This window comes from Pinus tabuliformis, chromosome 5_1 (genome assembly GCF_031772625.1).
Source record: "Pinus tabuliformis cultivar Carrire ecotype Pingquan chromosome 5_1, CPIR1, whole genome shotgun sequence".
In the NCBI taxonomy this organism is placed as follows: Eukaryota; Viridiplantae; Streptophyta; class Pinopsida; order Pinales; family Pinaceae; genus Pinus; species Pinus tabuliformis.
Window position 1 is genome coordinate 732,247,305 of NC_142305.1, and position 18,064 is coordinate 732,265,368.

Here is an 18,064-nt window from a genome sequence, read left to right on the forward strand (position 1 = left end):
AATTCCTAAATCTCATGTTCATGTTTTCCATTTTCTTGTTACAAGTGTTTCTTAAAACTCTTTTGTGAGTTTTCTCTTTCCACAACAAATCCTTGAATTAAACTAGTAGAATTCTGCTGCTAGTTTTCTTCACTGAATAATTAATTTTTCTTCAAACAACTGATTTTGGTTGAGTATTAAAATAATAATATATAAAAGAAGGAATAGTATCTGCAATTGGCTCTAATTCAGAAACTGGTTTAACCAAGAATTATTCCCAAGGAATCTTAGTGGAAATCTATGTTATTTATGCTTGAGGAGATATAGTATCCAATCTCTTATATGATTCCATTTTTTTTCTTATTTTCCTTGGTAATGGTTTCAATAGATACATGTTTTTCTTTGTCCTTAGGTACTTCCATTTCGTTGACTTCTACACTTTCTAGTTTCTCTTGCTTTGTTTTCTCAGGAGAATTAATGACAATAAGCTCCTATTCAAGTATTTCTTCTTTTTCTGGAGTCTTTTCTCTTTCTATACCTTTATATTCCTCTTTCAAACAATGATTATTACATTTAAAATTTAAATTTAATAATCATTTAAAATTTTATTAAATAATTTAGATTTTAAGTGGTTAATATTTCTTTATCTTTTCCTTCCATCTTAAAAATAAAAATAAAAATTGAGCTCTTAAACAATTAGATGCCAATAAATATATTATGAAAATAAATATTTAATAATTATAAAGACATTGGTTATAACAATGAGAATAAGTATATAATTATTATTGGGCCGAGGTATATTGTACAATTTAGTATGGGGGAGATGTATAATTCCTTGCATATCCAACTTGGAGTTGACACATATCTCCTTTAAAATAAAAATAGAGTGTTACTTTAAATAAATAAAAAATGGAAGCTATAGTGAAAGCATAAATGCTAGTTTTAATTAAAAGCATTATAAAACAACAATAATGCTACTCTAATTGTGCTCTTTGTGAGTTTGTTGTTAATATTACAACCTAATATGAACTATATATGGTAAAAATATTTTTACTCTCTCTCAAATCCCTAAATAAATTATTTGAATGTCTATATTAAACAAAATTTGTGTAGTCTGTGCCACTTAAGTTAGAAATTATGTTTTAGGAAAATTAAATAAAAAAATTATAATCAACATTGGTTGATGCTAATAATGGTCAATAGGAAAATTGAATCATATGATCTTTCTTTGGAGGTAAGTAAAAACATAAGTGTAATGTGGATAAATTAATTGTTTGCTTTGGCACAACGAATTGCATAAATTTTGGCGGGTAGTAACCACTAGTAAATCTACACATTTACAATTTTACTCCTACATAAGTGTTGAGGAAAAGATAAATAATGGTTGGAAGTAAATTCTAGTGAGTATATTTCTTTTTTTAATTGAGGTGGATCTTTCCAGGGAAAATTTTAAGAATGGAAATTTATCTTAAAGTTTAGAAACTTTTTCGAATCCCACTAGTCAATAATATGCAGTCTATAAAATATTTGGAGATATTTTTGTAAAAATATTCAAATTACTAATAATTTTATATTGTCTCTATATGATTTTTGGGTGACTTTTAGGGTAAAATAATTTCATACTATAAAATTTGGGCGAATAATTAAAAAAAATTGGAAATTAGCAAATCGTTTTTTGAAAAAGTATAGAAAATTATCCCACTTGTGAATATTATCCCTTAAAATTTTCCCTATATCCTTCTAATACCTTTCCAAAAAGAGAATGTTTTACAAGATTGTTTATTAAATCATATGGTCTCAACCTGCCAAGCAAGAATCCAAGTTTATTGACCATCGAAATGCATCATAGTCAATCCAAAAATGATATATCCATAATATTTTTAATAGAGCTATATACAATGGGACTTCTCTCCTCTTACTATCTATTATATTGTCCATCACCATACTAAAAAATATACTAAAGACCATAAAAACAACACTACTCATCTGAAGAATCATCTGGCACAAGATCCTTAGCGCTTGAGCCCGGTTGATCTTCCAAAGGTATGAAAGGAACATTGTGTTCCATTCTAGCTATCCGAGAGTTTAGTTATAGCAGAAAATGTTTCACTTATTGTACATCCATTTTGAATGCCCTCGAGACATCCTAGATCCCTTCTTGCCCTTCTTGTCATGTAGCCAAATAACTAGGCAAAAACGTTTTCATTTTCTATTAAACTAATAGAAACTATAAGAGTGATGTTCTCCTGCCTCTTGTATTACCTAGGTCCTACAACAATTAACCCAAATTCAGCCAAGAGGTAATTGAATCCTCAATCTGATCGATACCAATGTGGTGGTAGTATACTAGTGCCTAACCATATCAAATTGATCCTCAATGCATCCTCTACCCCGACTACGGTTGGAGAGGTGTCCTTAGCCCCCAACATGACCTATTTGGACCCTATATGGTGAGTAGTAGGAGGTCGAGCCATGATTTCTAGTTGTTCACACTACCAATAAGTTTTATGGGTGTTAATTCACTTCCTAGAGAATGTCGATATCATAAGACATGAAGGTTGGAAGGTACCTTGATGTAAAGGGCACTTTTAGTCATGAACACAAATGAGTTTCAAAATCCTAGACCCCTGAAGTATGCCAAGACCTCATATTAACCCCCCAATGGACCACCCAGTGGACCTAATGAACTTCTATATAAAACCTTTGACTACAGATATAAAATTATAGGTATAAATTTCCTAACTTGGCATTGTTGGCATAAGCATCACTAGAACAAGCTACCATAAAAATGAAAGAAACACGGTGCCAATGATAGTAATCATAGAACCAAAGAGTTTCAATCCATAAATATGAAAATTTAATACCATAGATATACAATCCTAACCCCAAATAAATTGGTCAGAGGTCGCCTAAACACCCAGACTCGATATCGAAACCCTCCATGCAAACTCAAGGACAAGAAGGTGCCCAAACCCAATATGTATCATACACAATTACAATAGAGACATATATAGACCTGTGACTCACTATAACTATGCACAGAAGAATAAAAAAAAAACAAATCATAAAACCACTAAACCTTTTGATTGGAAAACACCAGCATGTGATGAAGGGCATGGAGGGACTACCTACATGCCTAGGGTGACAGGTTTGGCGCAGGTTATCTATCTTGCAGTGTTGAATGCCTTAGCCATCCTCTCCCATATTTGTCACTGAGCACTTCCTCCTAGACTTATAATTCTATACTTCAACCCAAGAAATGGCATTCTATGTTTACCCTAGCATTGAATTTATTTGGAATTCCAGCTCTTCGGCCACCTCACTAGGCTTCAAGCCTCATCAACATCGCTCTTACATTTTTTTAATTGTTGCATGGGGTGGGTAGTAACATGGCTTCCACATAACCCTACTACCATCCTCACACTAATTGTGCCACCTTTCATGGGCTCGGATCCCATCAAACCCCTATTCACACCTCCCACCCCGAGTAAGGAAGCTCCTAGTATGTATATTTATTTACATCTCATTTCTATTATTTTGATGCAAAAACTTTCTTAAAATATGGTGGGAAGTAACTAATGGTAAATATGTTATTTACCTAAATATGAGCTATTTTCAAGGATATAACAAATCACTACACAACTATTTAAAAATCACGCATGAATATTGTAAACATTCCCATAAATTATGGCATAAAATATGTAAGGCAATTATCCACTTGGCATTATATTGTGTAAAAGTTGTAATTACGCCATAACGAATTTCTCTTGGAAGAATTACCCTGCCATGCCACAGTGTGTAGTTGTGTGTCGTAGACGTGTGTGTTGGACGATTAATTTTGTTTCCATTGTTGGATCATGGTGGAGAATGTTGTACTCAACCTTCCTCCCTCAACCACCTCTGGTGAAATAGAATGCATGTTCTCCCACCAATATTAGAGATCTAAGAAGAACAGTTTGGAACAACTAGACGTGTCCTTTACAAAAAAACCATCTTCCCCTTGCTACCATTTAAATATGGCTATACCCCTTTTCTTTTTCACTGTGTTTTTAAGTTTTCCTCAGCATAACAAAGAAGCTTTCAGTGTTGTTGGTAAGAACATATATGTAAGATAATGATACAACATTGAAATCTTTTTTCTAATGACTATTTCTTTTCCTCTTTTTAATCATTATTCCATATCTTTACTACAGTGGGCACATTATCCTCATATTCAATTTGGGATGATGATATATAAGTGCAAGAAAGCTAACTCAGTCATCCCTATTCTTCTTCATTTTTTTTTTTTTTTTTTTTTTTTAGTTTTTCCTTGGTGTAACAAGGAAGGTTTCAGTGTCACTGCCAAGACCGTAAGATAATGATACAACATTGAAATATTTTCTTCTAATGACTATTTGTTTTCCTCTTTTTAATAATTATTCCATATATTTATTGTTTTGCACACATTATCCTCATATTCACTTTTGGATGATGATGGACAAGTGCAGGCAAGATAACTCAGTTACCCCTATTCTTCTTCATCATGTTTTTTAGTTTTCCTCAGGGTAAGAAGGAAGCTTTCAGCATCATTTCTGAGAACGTAAGATAATGATACAATTTTCAACATAGAAATATTTTATTCTAATGAATATATTCCATATATTTATTGCAATGGGCACATTATTCTCATATTCACTTTGGGATGATGATGGAAAACCACAGGTAAGCTAAATCATAGGTACTGTGTTGAGTAAACTTTTTATTTTTCCTCTTTATAGGATTAATCAAGAAAGAAATAAAGGCCACTACAGTTCTCCATAGATGGAAAGTACTATAAATATGGTCATTGGTAGAATCAAATATATCCATATTATAGTCGACTTTAGAAGATGACCATTACTTATAAAGACCTAGACAATGAACTATTTACATGAAACTAACCGAATTCACTATAAACAAAATCGGACCATTTCCTTTTCTGACATTTATTTTTTCTAGGTATTGCCTCTTATAGCTAGCTGGAAATACCCGTCATATATGACCCGTGGATTGAAATTAATTGAATCATTGGAATCATACAAAAGTTCGAAAATAAAATTTCAATATCTTAATGGTTCATGTCATTCTACTACCATGAACATCAATCAGTCGAACCTTAAGTTTATGTACATGAACTGACAAGCTCCCTACCCTAAACCTTAAGAAAATGTGCATGGTTCAAGGTAAGGAACTTGTCATTTAGAGGATTTCGGATCTCTAGATAATTGTTGCCCATTAATTAGAGCTTCTATTTATATGAATGCTAAATTAATCAACAAAATAAAATCAATATTAATTAGTTTGAGAAATTGTGGAAGATTCCAAGAAAGAAACTTATCAACTCAAGGAGCTAGAGGAATCAATCTGAAACTAAAGAACTTGAAGAAAAAATGATGATGAGACAAATGATGGTTACTAAAGACTTGTCTACCACACAATCAAAACTACAACTTAGTGAGGAGAAATTGGCTAAACCAATGTTAATGATTGAGGTTATTAAGTTAGAAAAAATAAATTGGGAAGTTAAAAAGGAAGGTCTGCTTAAAAAGTCAGTTGATTCACATTGTAATATTTATGATAAGAAAAATGAGCTCTCATATTTGTGTGTTATGTTAACTGATGTCAAGTTGATTTCTACTAAAAAGAAATAGTGAGGCCACAGTTGTGTTTAGGAAGTCTAAGAAATTTATAATTTTTTGTCATTTAGAAATGTCATCCATTGTAGTCAACCAGTCATTGATTTACTTGGGTTCGAAAACCATTAAGCTATATGTTAAGGTTTTTCTCACTCGAAAATGACATGAGCGAGCTCCATAACGATGAAGAAGGGTGCAAAGTCATGGAAAATTTTGTTGGAAATTGGAATAGTTATCCCTGAAACCTGATAACTAATCTAAAGAAAGTGTTTGTTGAACCCTTCTAAAAAAATATGTTATGCATTGCATTGTGAATTAAAGGTGATATGAGATTACTTGTGCTATGAAATGTTTGGTTTAAATCATTTACTTACAATAGTTGGGAATGGTGTCGTTCATGAATCTTAATGAAGATAATTTTCATAAATTATTTGTAGTTAAGGTGTCATGCATTACCTTTATTTTGAACATATTATAGAATATTGGTCTGGTTGGAATCTCCTTGGACTATGCTTATCTATGTAAATCTACGTAGTTAAATGTTATTTTTAACATTAATATTGAAATTTGATTTTGTTGTCAAGGTGTTTGTAAACTACATTTTTTGTCACAAGGATTTTGTATTAAAGGCTTTGGTGATTATATGATGATTTCAATCTATGGATTGAGCTTCTAACTATAGCTTTTCTAATGCTTTCAATGTATACCTTTCAATATTCAATTCCTTTTTTTCTTCCATTTACATATTGGTGGCACCATGGCTGCAATGTGCCCCTGTACCACAACAGAGCACACACCTATTTTAGTTTTTGTAGTTGGAAGGTACATATTAGAAACATTCTTCAAAATCACACATTATTAGTGAACATACTTCTGAAAAAACATATATTGATGTGATTCCTCAAACTACCATCCTTCTGAACTATTGTAGCTCAATTATGCAAAGTTTAACTTTCAAATTTTTTTCTGAAATAAAAAAGAGTAAAAAAACAACATTGCATAAATAATTTACTTCTTTCTTCTATGCTACTCTTGCCTATTCTACCACCTTACCATATTCTCTTTGCAACAATTGGTGCAATTTCTAGTAATACCTTCAAGTTATGGTCCAACCAAATTTTTGAAAAAATAATTTTTTAATAATATTGAAAAGTAAATATTTTGTTTCAATGTTCAATAGTATAAGTTGCATTGGTCAAAGCTAAAATAATAGTGGTCAAAAATCAAATCGATTACTAAATTCCTTCCTTGGAAGGGACTAATAAGGTAATTTTATATCAACTTTGCCTTATAAATATTTCAATATAAGACTTATATATAAATGTGAACTATAGTAAAATAATTTAATGCATCAAAGAAATAAGCAATTAAAAGTAAAAAAATTGAGTTACATCCTAACAAAAGGGAGTAGTGTAATTCATTCAATTCTTAATATAAAATTGATAAGTGGTATTTAAAAAATATTAAATTAGTAACAAAAAATGTAATTTGCGTCATAAATAAAATATTTCACAATGTCAAATTCAGTAATATTGGTGTGAATTTGTCATTAGATGGTAGCACAATTGGAAAACAACATGTTTGACATATCTCCAATTATACACACTATACATATAATAATAATAAAAAAAATTAATACTTGGATTTCGCAGATTATATAATTGAGTTTAATAGACATGCCTCTATTAATATTTGATAACACAATAAGTACATCTGTATCCTGGAAAAAGGGTTGTCTGATTTAAGTTTCCTGGTTGTCAATGCACATTTCTCGGTTTAAGTGCCATGGTTATGAATTGTTTACATTAATTGATTCAGAATCTGATAAATCTAATCCATACATCCTAGTGTTTTTCATGCATTTGCTGACTCGTCTCCTGGTGTGCTCAATCTGCAACTTGCATTGGAATTGATTTTATGTGGTTTGTTATTGAATGCTCTGCACTGTCCTGGTACATGGCACGAGCAGGCCATCTTACTGTAGCTGTTCCTCTCGGGCCCCCCGTCTCATCGACGGTGGAGGACCTAGGATCTTCATCCAATGGCTAAGCTGCCTCAAGGTTTCTTCACCTCTTCTCTTGCGGCGACAGTATCCCATTCTTTCTCCAACCTTCTTCGGTGCCTACTCTGGTTCTGCACCGCCTCTTGCAGGCTTACCTCTTCAGAGTTGCAATGATTGGGATTTCCTCAAGGCGGGTTCATGGTTTCCTACAGGCAAGTGCTTTCCTGATATGCAAGAGTTCGATGAAGTGACCATCTGTATTTTTTTTATTGATGAATGTTAGCATTATTATTCTTTCTTACAGTTAATTATTGGCCTTTGCATCTTCCTTACGGTTGCTAATCAATGTTTTTGGCTTGGCTGCTTGACAGGAACCACGGTTACGAGTTGGGAATTTAACAAAACAGTTGGAGGAGGGTTTCATCCCAAACTTATGTTACCTGAGAAATTCCGAGTAAGTTTTACACTGGCCCGTGTTAATTTGCCCGTGTTGAGACTATACTAGGCTACTATATACTTGAGCTACTACTCTCTATAATTTTATGATTTCAATATTGAGGATTTGTTGTGGAATATGTAAGGATTAATGGTTAAAATTATCAAGTGATCATCATCGTTTTACTGAGGTGTAAACCTGGTCATTTTCCCTTTTAACGAATTGGGGTTTTTGTTAATCGGCTGCGGGTCCCGTGTTTAGGGTAGCGCCATCATGGTTATAGTTATTTCTGCGTTCATGATAATAAATATGCTCTTGCTTGTATGAAGAATTGATGCCAAGATTTTCCGACTCTCTAGGCTTCTGGTTGTACTGTTTCTTTTAATTAATATGATTGGTTCCCTCCGGCTATGGGACCAGATTTTGGTTTGATGCATAAATGTGTTTGCTATATGGTAATATGTTTGGGTTTGTTTAATACTTTTAAAGGATTTAATCTATGGTTCACTAGTCTTCCCATGATATTTATCATTCTTTGTTTTCAGTTTTCGATTTATCCTCTTAGAGCCAATTGTGGAAAAATCGATTCAAGATTTCTTTAACTCCTTCTGTTTGACCATATCTGTGTCGACAATTGTTGTTTCTCTTGGGCATTGTTTTGGCATTTTTAAGTTATGTCTGAATCTCTATTTTGAAATTTAGCTGATACTTTTCATTAATTAGTACAAGGTTGGGTTCTGAAGTAATAATGGACAAGGGTTTTCATTTTTCTTGGGAGGGTTTTGGAACTCTCTTGATAGTCCACTCTCGAGAATAACTGGATAGGTCGGTTAGGGTTTATGTTCTTATGCCATTGCCACATCGACCCTCCATCTTATTTAATCAAGTCCTAATAATCTTTTTTTATTTAATTCGGCATAGGTGGAAAGTTCCAATTACTTTCTACTTTTTCGTATGTTAACTTTCTCTTTTTCATATGTAAAAGATTTATGTAGAGATGTGATTCATGGTAAAGATGTGATAGTCAATTTCTCCTGCATTAATTCTCCTGTATAATACTCATGTTACAATTTTTCCATATAATTAGGTTACTTGCATTAAGTCATCTGTACATATCATTTTCCACAGTATTCTACATTGACTAATTTTCAAACATTAACAGGACTGAGTAGAATGTGTGTTTTTTTTGCAAATAGAAATATTTCAATTTTACAGGGAGAACTCCCTTGCTCCGACAGATAGTTATTTCTTCTGTACAAGATTTCTATACTTAAGTTTCTTTTTCCTAATATTGGTAAATAAAAGGTATAGCAAGACCCTACTGCTATCTTTTCTACTTTTGCACCAGCCTTAAGTACTCCTCTACATCATTTTCACTTACAGTAAAAGATACAAAATTTAATTTAAACAGTGGTTCAATTCTTTTCCAGATAGTATCTCTTACCTAAACTGCTTCAAAGTAAAGTTCCCTGGTAAGAGAGGTCACCTCTGGTTATCGATGCTAGTCAAACCTCCCGACCATGAGATTGTCTTTCAGGACCAAATCTCCCCCCTAGCTTGCTCACGAAACTTCTTGTCTCTTGCTATCTGGTCATCACCAGACATAGCAATTTCGCTTTCTCTGCTTATCATAATAGTGCAGTTTTTCCCTCCCCTCACTTCCTTTTCTTTTGGAAGAATTTTTCCAATTAGGGGAGGCAGTTAGGGTTTTTCTTTCTAGCAACTGCCTTTTCAACTTCTTTTCTTCCAGAAGTTACAAGATTTGCTGATACTTAAATCATTACTCATTTTCAATAAAAAAGAAATATTATGTAATTCAAATAGGTAATAACACTAATTATTCAATTTGTTCCTACTACAATAAATAAAATATTTACAGCTTTCTGCGGTCATCACATCTTCCCCCCCTGAAATCAAACATTGTCCCAATGATTTCCGGCCTCAAATAGCCCTGGATAGGCTTCTTTCATGAGCTGTTTGTCCTCCCAGGTGACCTCATCGGGCCCAAAGTGTGCCATTGCACTTTAACCTGGGTGATGGCTCATTTCCACAGCATTACTTCTCTCCGATCGAGTATATTCAGCAGCTCGAACAAGATTTATCCTTCCGGCTCGACCTGAAACACACAATACTTCAAAACAGTTTTTCCTTAACCAACAAAACTTATTGGTCTACTTATGATACTTTCTTACCTGTATATCCTGCCAGTTGATTACATGCTTAGGATCAGAAACGTATTTTTTTAATACAGACACATGAAAAACTTTGCGGACCCGAATATGACTTGGCAGAGCAAGCTGGTATGCCACTGGACCAACTCTTGCTAAGTTCTGGAAGGGTCCACAAAACTAGGGTGCCAACTTGGTGCACCCACTCCATTGTAGTGTGCTCTTTTTAGCTCAAATTCTCACATACACATGATCTCCCACTTGGTATTCCTTAAAATTTCTCTTTTGGTCGGCGAAGTTCTTTTGCCTATCTTGGGCTACTTTTAGATTAGATTGCACCTTCTTGACCATCTCTTCCATTTCTTGAAGCATTTTGGGGCCCAACATCAGTCTGTCCTCTAGACCTCCCCAACTTGCAGGCATGCGGTATTTCTGTCCATACAACTCTTCAAATGGGCTCATCTATAGGGATGTATGATAGCCATTGTTGTACGAAAACTCAACCAAGTGTAGATAGTCTTCCCACTTGGATGGTTGTTGCATAACATATGCCCTTACCATGTCTTCCACAATCTGATTCACCCACTCCATTTTTCCATTAGTCTATGGATGATACGTGGTACTAAAATTTAGTTGACTCCCCAGTTCCCTAAACAGAGTTCTCCAAAAGACCGATGTAAATTTTACATCCCGGTCAGAGATTATAGTTTTTGTTAACTAATGTAGCCTGAAAATGTTTTGCATAAAGATATGGGAAATCCACACAACTCTTCAATTGGATTGTGCTGGTATAAAATGAGTTGATTTTCTTAGTTTGTCCACCACCACCATGATGGAATCATTATTTCTCTTTGACTTGGGTAAACCAGTTATGAAGTCCATAGAGATGGTTTCCCATTTCCACTCCAAAATTGGTAGTGGATGCAATAACCCACTAGGGTGCTGGTGTTTCTCTTTAACTTGTTGGCATTCCAGACAATGCATCAAATATTCCGTTACATCCTTTTTCATACCCAGCCAATAATACTCCTTCTGGAGTGTGATAATCAACTTCTGATACTACAGGTGTCCAGCATAATGAATTTTGTCAAATTCATCTAAAATCATATTTTTAATGTTGTTTTGGTTAGGCACATACAGTCTTTTTTTGTAATTCAGCATGCGAGCAGCATCCAAAGCGTATCCTTGCTAATTTTCTTTGCTGGTTGGATTCTACACTTTGTTGTCCTATTTTTTGATATTTTGAATCTTGTTCTGCTGCCTTTTTAATCACTTCTTCGAAGGTACTCTGCCCTTTGCTACAAGAAACTTCATAAAGACATTGTACCTTTCAACTTAAAGTGTCTACTACCCAGTTCTCTTTCCCTTTCAGATGCTTCATTTCGGAGTCAAAACCACTTAGGAAATCCACCCATCATGCTTGCCTAGCATTTAAGGTAGGCTGATTAAAATAACTAGTCAAGCTGTGATGGTTCGTCATTAAGAGAAACTTTTTTCCCATCAGGTAATGGAGCCACATCTTTAAGGCGTGAATAACAATTGTCAATTCCAAATCATAAGCAGAATATTTCTTCCCATGTTCCTTTAATTTTCTAGACTCATTGGCGATTACCTTTCCTTCTTGTATCAGTACCTCCCCTACCCCTTCCTTAATCACATCTGCACACACTAGGTAATCCTTACCTGGATATGCTATGCTTAATATAGGTGTTGTGGTGAGCAGATGCTTGAGTTTCTCAAAACTTTTTTGGAATTCTGCGGTGCATTTAAATTTTTTCCCCTTTTTCTGCAAGGAAGTGATTGGGTAAGCCACTCTCGAAAATCCTTCCACAAACCGCCTATAATAACCTGCTAATCCCATGAAAGATCTTATGTCTGCCATGTCCTTTGGCACTGGCCATTCCATTATGGTCCTTATCTTTTCAGGATCCACAGCGATTCCATCCTTCAAGATTATATGTCCCAAGTATTGAATTTATTCCTTAAAGAAGTCACATTTGCTGTATTTGGAGTATAATTTGTGTTCTCGGAGAGTTTGCAATACCAACTTGAGGTGCTCCTTGTGCTCCTCCATATTCCGGGAATATATTAGTATATCATCAATAAATATTAACACAAACTTATATAAATACTGATGAAATATGTTGTTCATTAATCACATAAAGGTCATGGGGGTGTTGGTTAATCCAAAGGGTAATACCATAAAATCATAGTGCCCATATCGAGTTCTAAAAGCAGTTTTGGCTATGTCTTCCTCTTTAATTCTGATTTGGTGGTAACCTGATCGTAAATTGATTTTCGAGAATACGGTTGCCCCTTTCACCTGATCAAAAATTTCATCAATATGGGGTAAAGGGTACTTATTCTTAATTGTCAATTTATTCAACAGAAAATAGTCCCATCTTTCTTTTTAACGAACAGCACAGGGGCTCCCTAGGGCGACATGCTGGGGCAGATGTAATTTTTGTCCAACAGCTCCTGCAACTACATTTTAAATTCTGTTAATTCTGGTGTGCTCATTCGATATGGAGCTCGGTATACAGGGGCTACCCCTAGCACCAATTCAATAGTGAAGTCAATGTCTCTCCTGGGTGGTAGTCCTGGTATCTCTTTTGGGAACAAATCTGTAAATTCTCGTATTACTGGAATACTTTCTAATGTGGTAGTCTTGTCTTTTGAGTTGGCATAACCCACTTGAATGGCATAAATCTGACATCTTTTTCTGATACATTTTGTGAACTAATAGGCGGTTATTGGCTGAATCTGCACTGGCCTCACAATACCTTGTATCTCCTGCCTTTCCCTGAGTTCGTCTTTGTAACAGATAGTTTTTGTTTTACAGTTTATAATGGACCAACATTGTTCCAACCAGTCCATACCTATCAATACGTCATAAGATCCAAGTGGAAGTACGTTTAGATCTACCATCACCGGTTGTCCTGCTATCTTCAAGGGGCAGTTATTGACCTTAGCTATCGCACATCTCTTTGCCCCTGTTTCCAGCTGTATTAGCCAAGGGTTTTTAAACTTAACAGTTTGTAGCTTACACAGTTCCACAATCTTAGGACTAATATAGCTTAACGTAGCTCTGGGATCAATTAATACAGTTACAGTATGTTCAAAGATCTTACCTTCAAACTCCACCATAGTCGGCTGGTAGTCCACCTGACGATCTTCTAGAGCAGCATTAATTCTTGGTAAACTCTGGCCCACATCGTTAACTGTAGATGGTTCGTGGATCTGGAAAACCTATTCAATCCCCTTTCGGTGAGGACAATTTTTAACATAATGAGGCCCTCCACAACCCTAACATTTTACTAGAGGCCTTGCTATCCCTTCATTGTCAATTTTTCTAGATTGTTTGCTAATTCTATATTCAATGGGTGGCTTTAATCTCAACGGATTCTTTTGCAGATTTATGTTATACTACCCTTTGGAAAATCCATTGTTAACACTGCACAATTTCCTTCAGTGTTCCTAGTCATTTTATTACCTCTCTTATCAACCCACCTCTTTCCTGGAATCTCTCCCTTCTTCTTACTTTGTTGATAACAAATCTCGGCCTCTCATATCACCTCATCCATTGTTTTTGGGTTTTCAAACTCAATTCATTCCCTCATCGCCAAGGGTAAACTACTGAGGAACCGTTGTACCTTAGTCTTCTCCTCTCTTATGTAGGGAACATAATGGAGTAACGAGGTAAATCGAGTGATAAAATCATCCATTGTTTGTTGTCCAAGTCACAAGTCATGGAATTCCCTTGCTTTCTCGTCATAAAACCACTCAATCAAGTATCTTTCCTTGAAGTACTTTTGAAATTTTTCCCAAGTGATATTTTATTCACTTACCCCCCATACAATCTTGACATCTTCCCACCACAAGGTGGCCTTCCCTTGCAACTCGAAAATGGCCAGCCGCACCTTGAGATTGTGATCATATTCGTATAATTGAAAATATTTGTTCATGTTAAACAACCAAGCCTCGACTTATCTTCAAAAAAAATCAAAAATATATTTGTTAACTTTTCAAGATTGCATACCAATGTTTCTTTTTCCATGAAACCAAATACATATCTATTTTCAAAGAACTCTAACACAATAGGGGTATGTCTATTTTCAAAGAACTCTAACACAATAGGGGTATTTTTTTTTGTGCACGAAAATGACATATTAGTTTTAAAGAAAAATATAACTTAACCGCTATTTCTTTTGTATGCCCTTTTTTATGTTTCCTCCAAAAATGCAATAATTGTGGTCTGAATATGTGTTCTTTTCAACAAAAATAAATATTTCTATGCACAAAATAAATATATATTCATTTCAAGCACTAGCACATAAACACCTATCTTTTCCAAGAACTCTTTCAAGGATTCTACCCAAGAATTAACACGCAATATTAACGTATAATATTTCTAAGATAATGATAATATTATTTATCTCTCTTACACACAAGATTCACATGCATTTTTTTAAGAAAAATGAGATGGTTACTTATCTTTTATGTGCAAAATGCCCCTTTTATTTTTTCCTCCCTCTTTCATCCTTCACGTTTGAAACTGTATTCTCCCCCTTATTCACACCATAGATGTCCTCGATTTATGAAAATAAATAATTCCACTCTATTATCAGCATAAGTGCTTAGTAAGATCCATAAGAAGTTTTCATTCATGATCCAAAAAGGAAGCCAAAATTTGTCAACACCATGACATCTCTCTTCGCATAAAGCTGGCCTTCCAATTGTTCATCAAATAAACGATAAATGATCTCTGAGTCGAGGTTCAAATCCTTCACTCCGCTATGAAAAACAAGTAGGAGTAGTCATATGAATGTTGAATGTATTTCTCAATTAAAAAAAAAAAAAGCTCAACTACCTAATCGCTTCAGCTCACTCTTCAGATCTTCCCCCACTTTGACTAAATGGAAAACATAACAATCCATATGAAACTGTTCTGCCTTGTAACAAATAGTTCATATTTCCCACACATCGAATTGATTTTTATTTTTATTTATTTTTATTTTTTTCCCTTTCCTGGAGTTTTATGTTGAATAAAGAATGAAAGGAAGGTTACCCAAAAGTTTGATTATCTTACAACGCATTCTTGATACAAGAAATGTTACCGTGTTCTTTTCCAAGAATTCATAAACGCTTCTTGATTCTAACCATAACCTAACAATGGAGTAACCACGCGTCCACATGTCAAAACAATAATATTCTTATTTATATACATGGTAATTATTTATATACATGGTAAAATCCACTATAAGGTTTTAGGGATATTACCCCCACCCCGAAAAGAAAGCACCTTCCTCGATGTTCATATATCACTTGAAACGTTAACTTTTATTCATGATATAGAAATCTAAATGATCCAAAAGGAAATCCTTCTCCTTAAACATAAATCACTACCATTTCCAAGTAATACCATTAAATGAAACAAAAATGTTTTCATCAATATTCATAAGTGTTATAGCTACAAAATGATTTAAGTTCGACTTCCATCATTTGGCCATTACTCTAGTTCATAGAAGCAAAACATAATATCTATACTAGCTCACCATTACATACCAATTACTCTTGGAATTCAAGGTAAATTTTTGTGAGCGATTCCATGTTTAAGCACCCTGTAATCTATGATCAACAAATTCAACATAATCACATTATTCACAAAATTTTCAGTCAAATGAAATACTTATGGCTATCCAACATTTATATAATGTCGTGATATTTTAGCCACAATACTTCCACAAGTAGTTAGAGAGCACCAACCCTCTAATCATCAAAATGATAAATCACTGCACCAAGTGCATAGTTTTAGTACTTCTAGAAGTACTCAGAGAGTTCCTAGCTCTCTATTCAACAAAATAATCAATAACTGCACCAATTGCATATTGTCTTAGCCCCTAGTAAAGACATTCACAAGATTGGTAATATAATAAAGGCACTTACACTTCTAGTAATTCATTTCCGAGCACTAGCTTCTTTCTTGTCAAGATGTACATGATTTGTTTTTTAAACAAGCATACAAAAAAAATTCATAACACATAAATGATTAGTTAATTGTTCTAGTATGAGAAATAAAGTGGAAAAATAACTCCCCTCCCATCTAGTGGGAACTAGCTTCCACAACTAGATTGATTCATTTTCACATCCATACAACTCTCTAATAGAGACCGTGTGACGTCAATTCTAGAATTCCACTCGCCAACCAACTCAAGAATTCCAATGACCACAAAGGATCCAACATAGGATCCTCTTGGAAAAATCTTCCCTATTCCTCTGGAAACATCCTGTCTATGAGGAACTTTTGGGCCTCCTCCAACAAGCTCCAAAGTAACCTGGGTTTCCTCAGGGTTGTTCCCCTCTTTACCATCTTGGCCACCTCTTTTCCCTTATTTAGGTCATTTGTATCTAGGGAGAGGAAATCCGAGCAAGAAAGCACCATCAACCCCTCAAGGCAGGAAACCACCATCAACCCAAGGCCTCTTTGCCTTTCACAACTGTCTCACATGTAAAATTATCCTTTAGTACTCTTTCCCATAATAATTTACATAACAAGCTATATGCACATTATCATTAAAACAAAAGAAACATTTATGTACACCATGCATTTATACTTGATGCTCAACATGGGTCCTAGATATCTAGATTAATATGAAAAATAACTGAAATATAGGTGATATACATTCTGATTTCCCAAATATCACGATCATGCATATCGTAACATTATAATTTCTCATTTACGGTTGCAATTCACATTGCAACGTTTTACCTTCACAAGTTATCTTGTTTCCATTAAGCTACCCTTGCTTAATCCCATCATCAACGTTAGTCATAAATATGCATTGTTTAAATAAGTATTCACTTTCAAAATCATTTTAGTTTCATGCATTCAATACTATCATGCATAAGAATATATGCAAATATTTAGTAATGTGTAAATGTCAATAACAAGTAGGATAACAATCCAAACATTTCAAATTCCCACAATGTTTTGTTACCAAAAAATCGACACATCAAATAACTACCATGATCACTTGTTTAAAACTTGCAATAACCTTCAACTAAAACCAATCGATTCATATGCGTTTTGTTGAAAAGTGTGCAACAAGAAATGCTTGTTGAGAATGCAACAAGATGATGGAGCTTAGTGGAAAGGAGTCGCCTTCACTAAGTGGGCCCGCAAGCAAATTATGGCGCAAGTTCTGTTTTTGATCCCAACAGGGATGATCACAGTATGGGTGACCACAGTATGGGTGACCACAGTATGAGTGATCACAATATGAGTGATCAAAGTCTATTTTTAGACTGGCTGTCAAAAATAGAAAAGTCAAATATTATTGTCTCATAATAATATTTGGACTATAAACATTGTCTTATTCTCTTGGAGCACTTCAGGATGAGCTACGGATGTGGTACATGCAGATCCCAGAAGGAAATACGTGGTTACCTATGGGATGACTAATATTTGCATGCAAGACTTCAGTTAGAACTCAAGTGAGTTGAGTTTAGTGGACTGGAGGTGCAGTTGATGGAGTTGTGTTCAGTTTAGCTTTGTTAAACTGGTTGTATTTAGTCTAACTGACAAATAGACTAGAGATGAGTTGGGTGAATTAGTTATTAATTAATTCACAAGTTATTAACTCATAATGCAACTATAGAATACATCAGTTAACTCAGTTGCATGTTAGTGCACGTTCAGTTCAGCAGGGACAAGTGTTATAGGATCGGATTGCTATTAGTTGTGACTGTAGCTGTGCATGATGATTTGCGCAATAAGAGGGATTGAGTATGCCAATGAATTGGCCAATACCAAGAATTGTAGCCT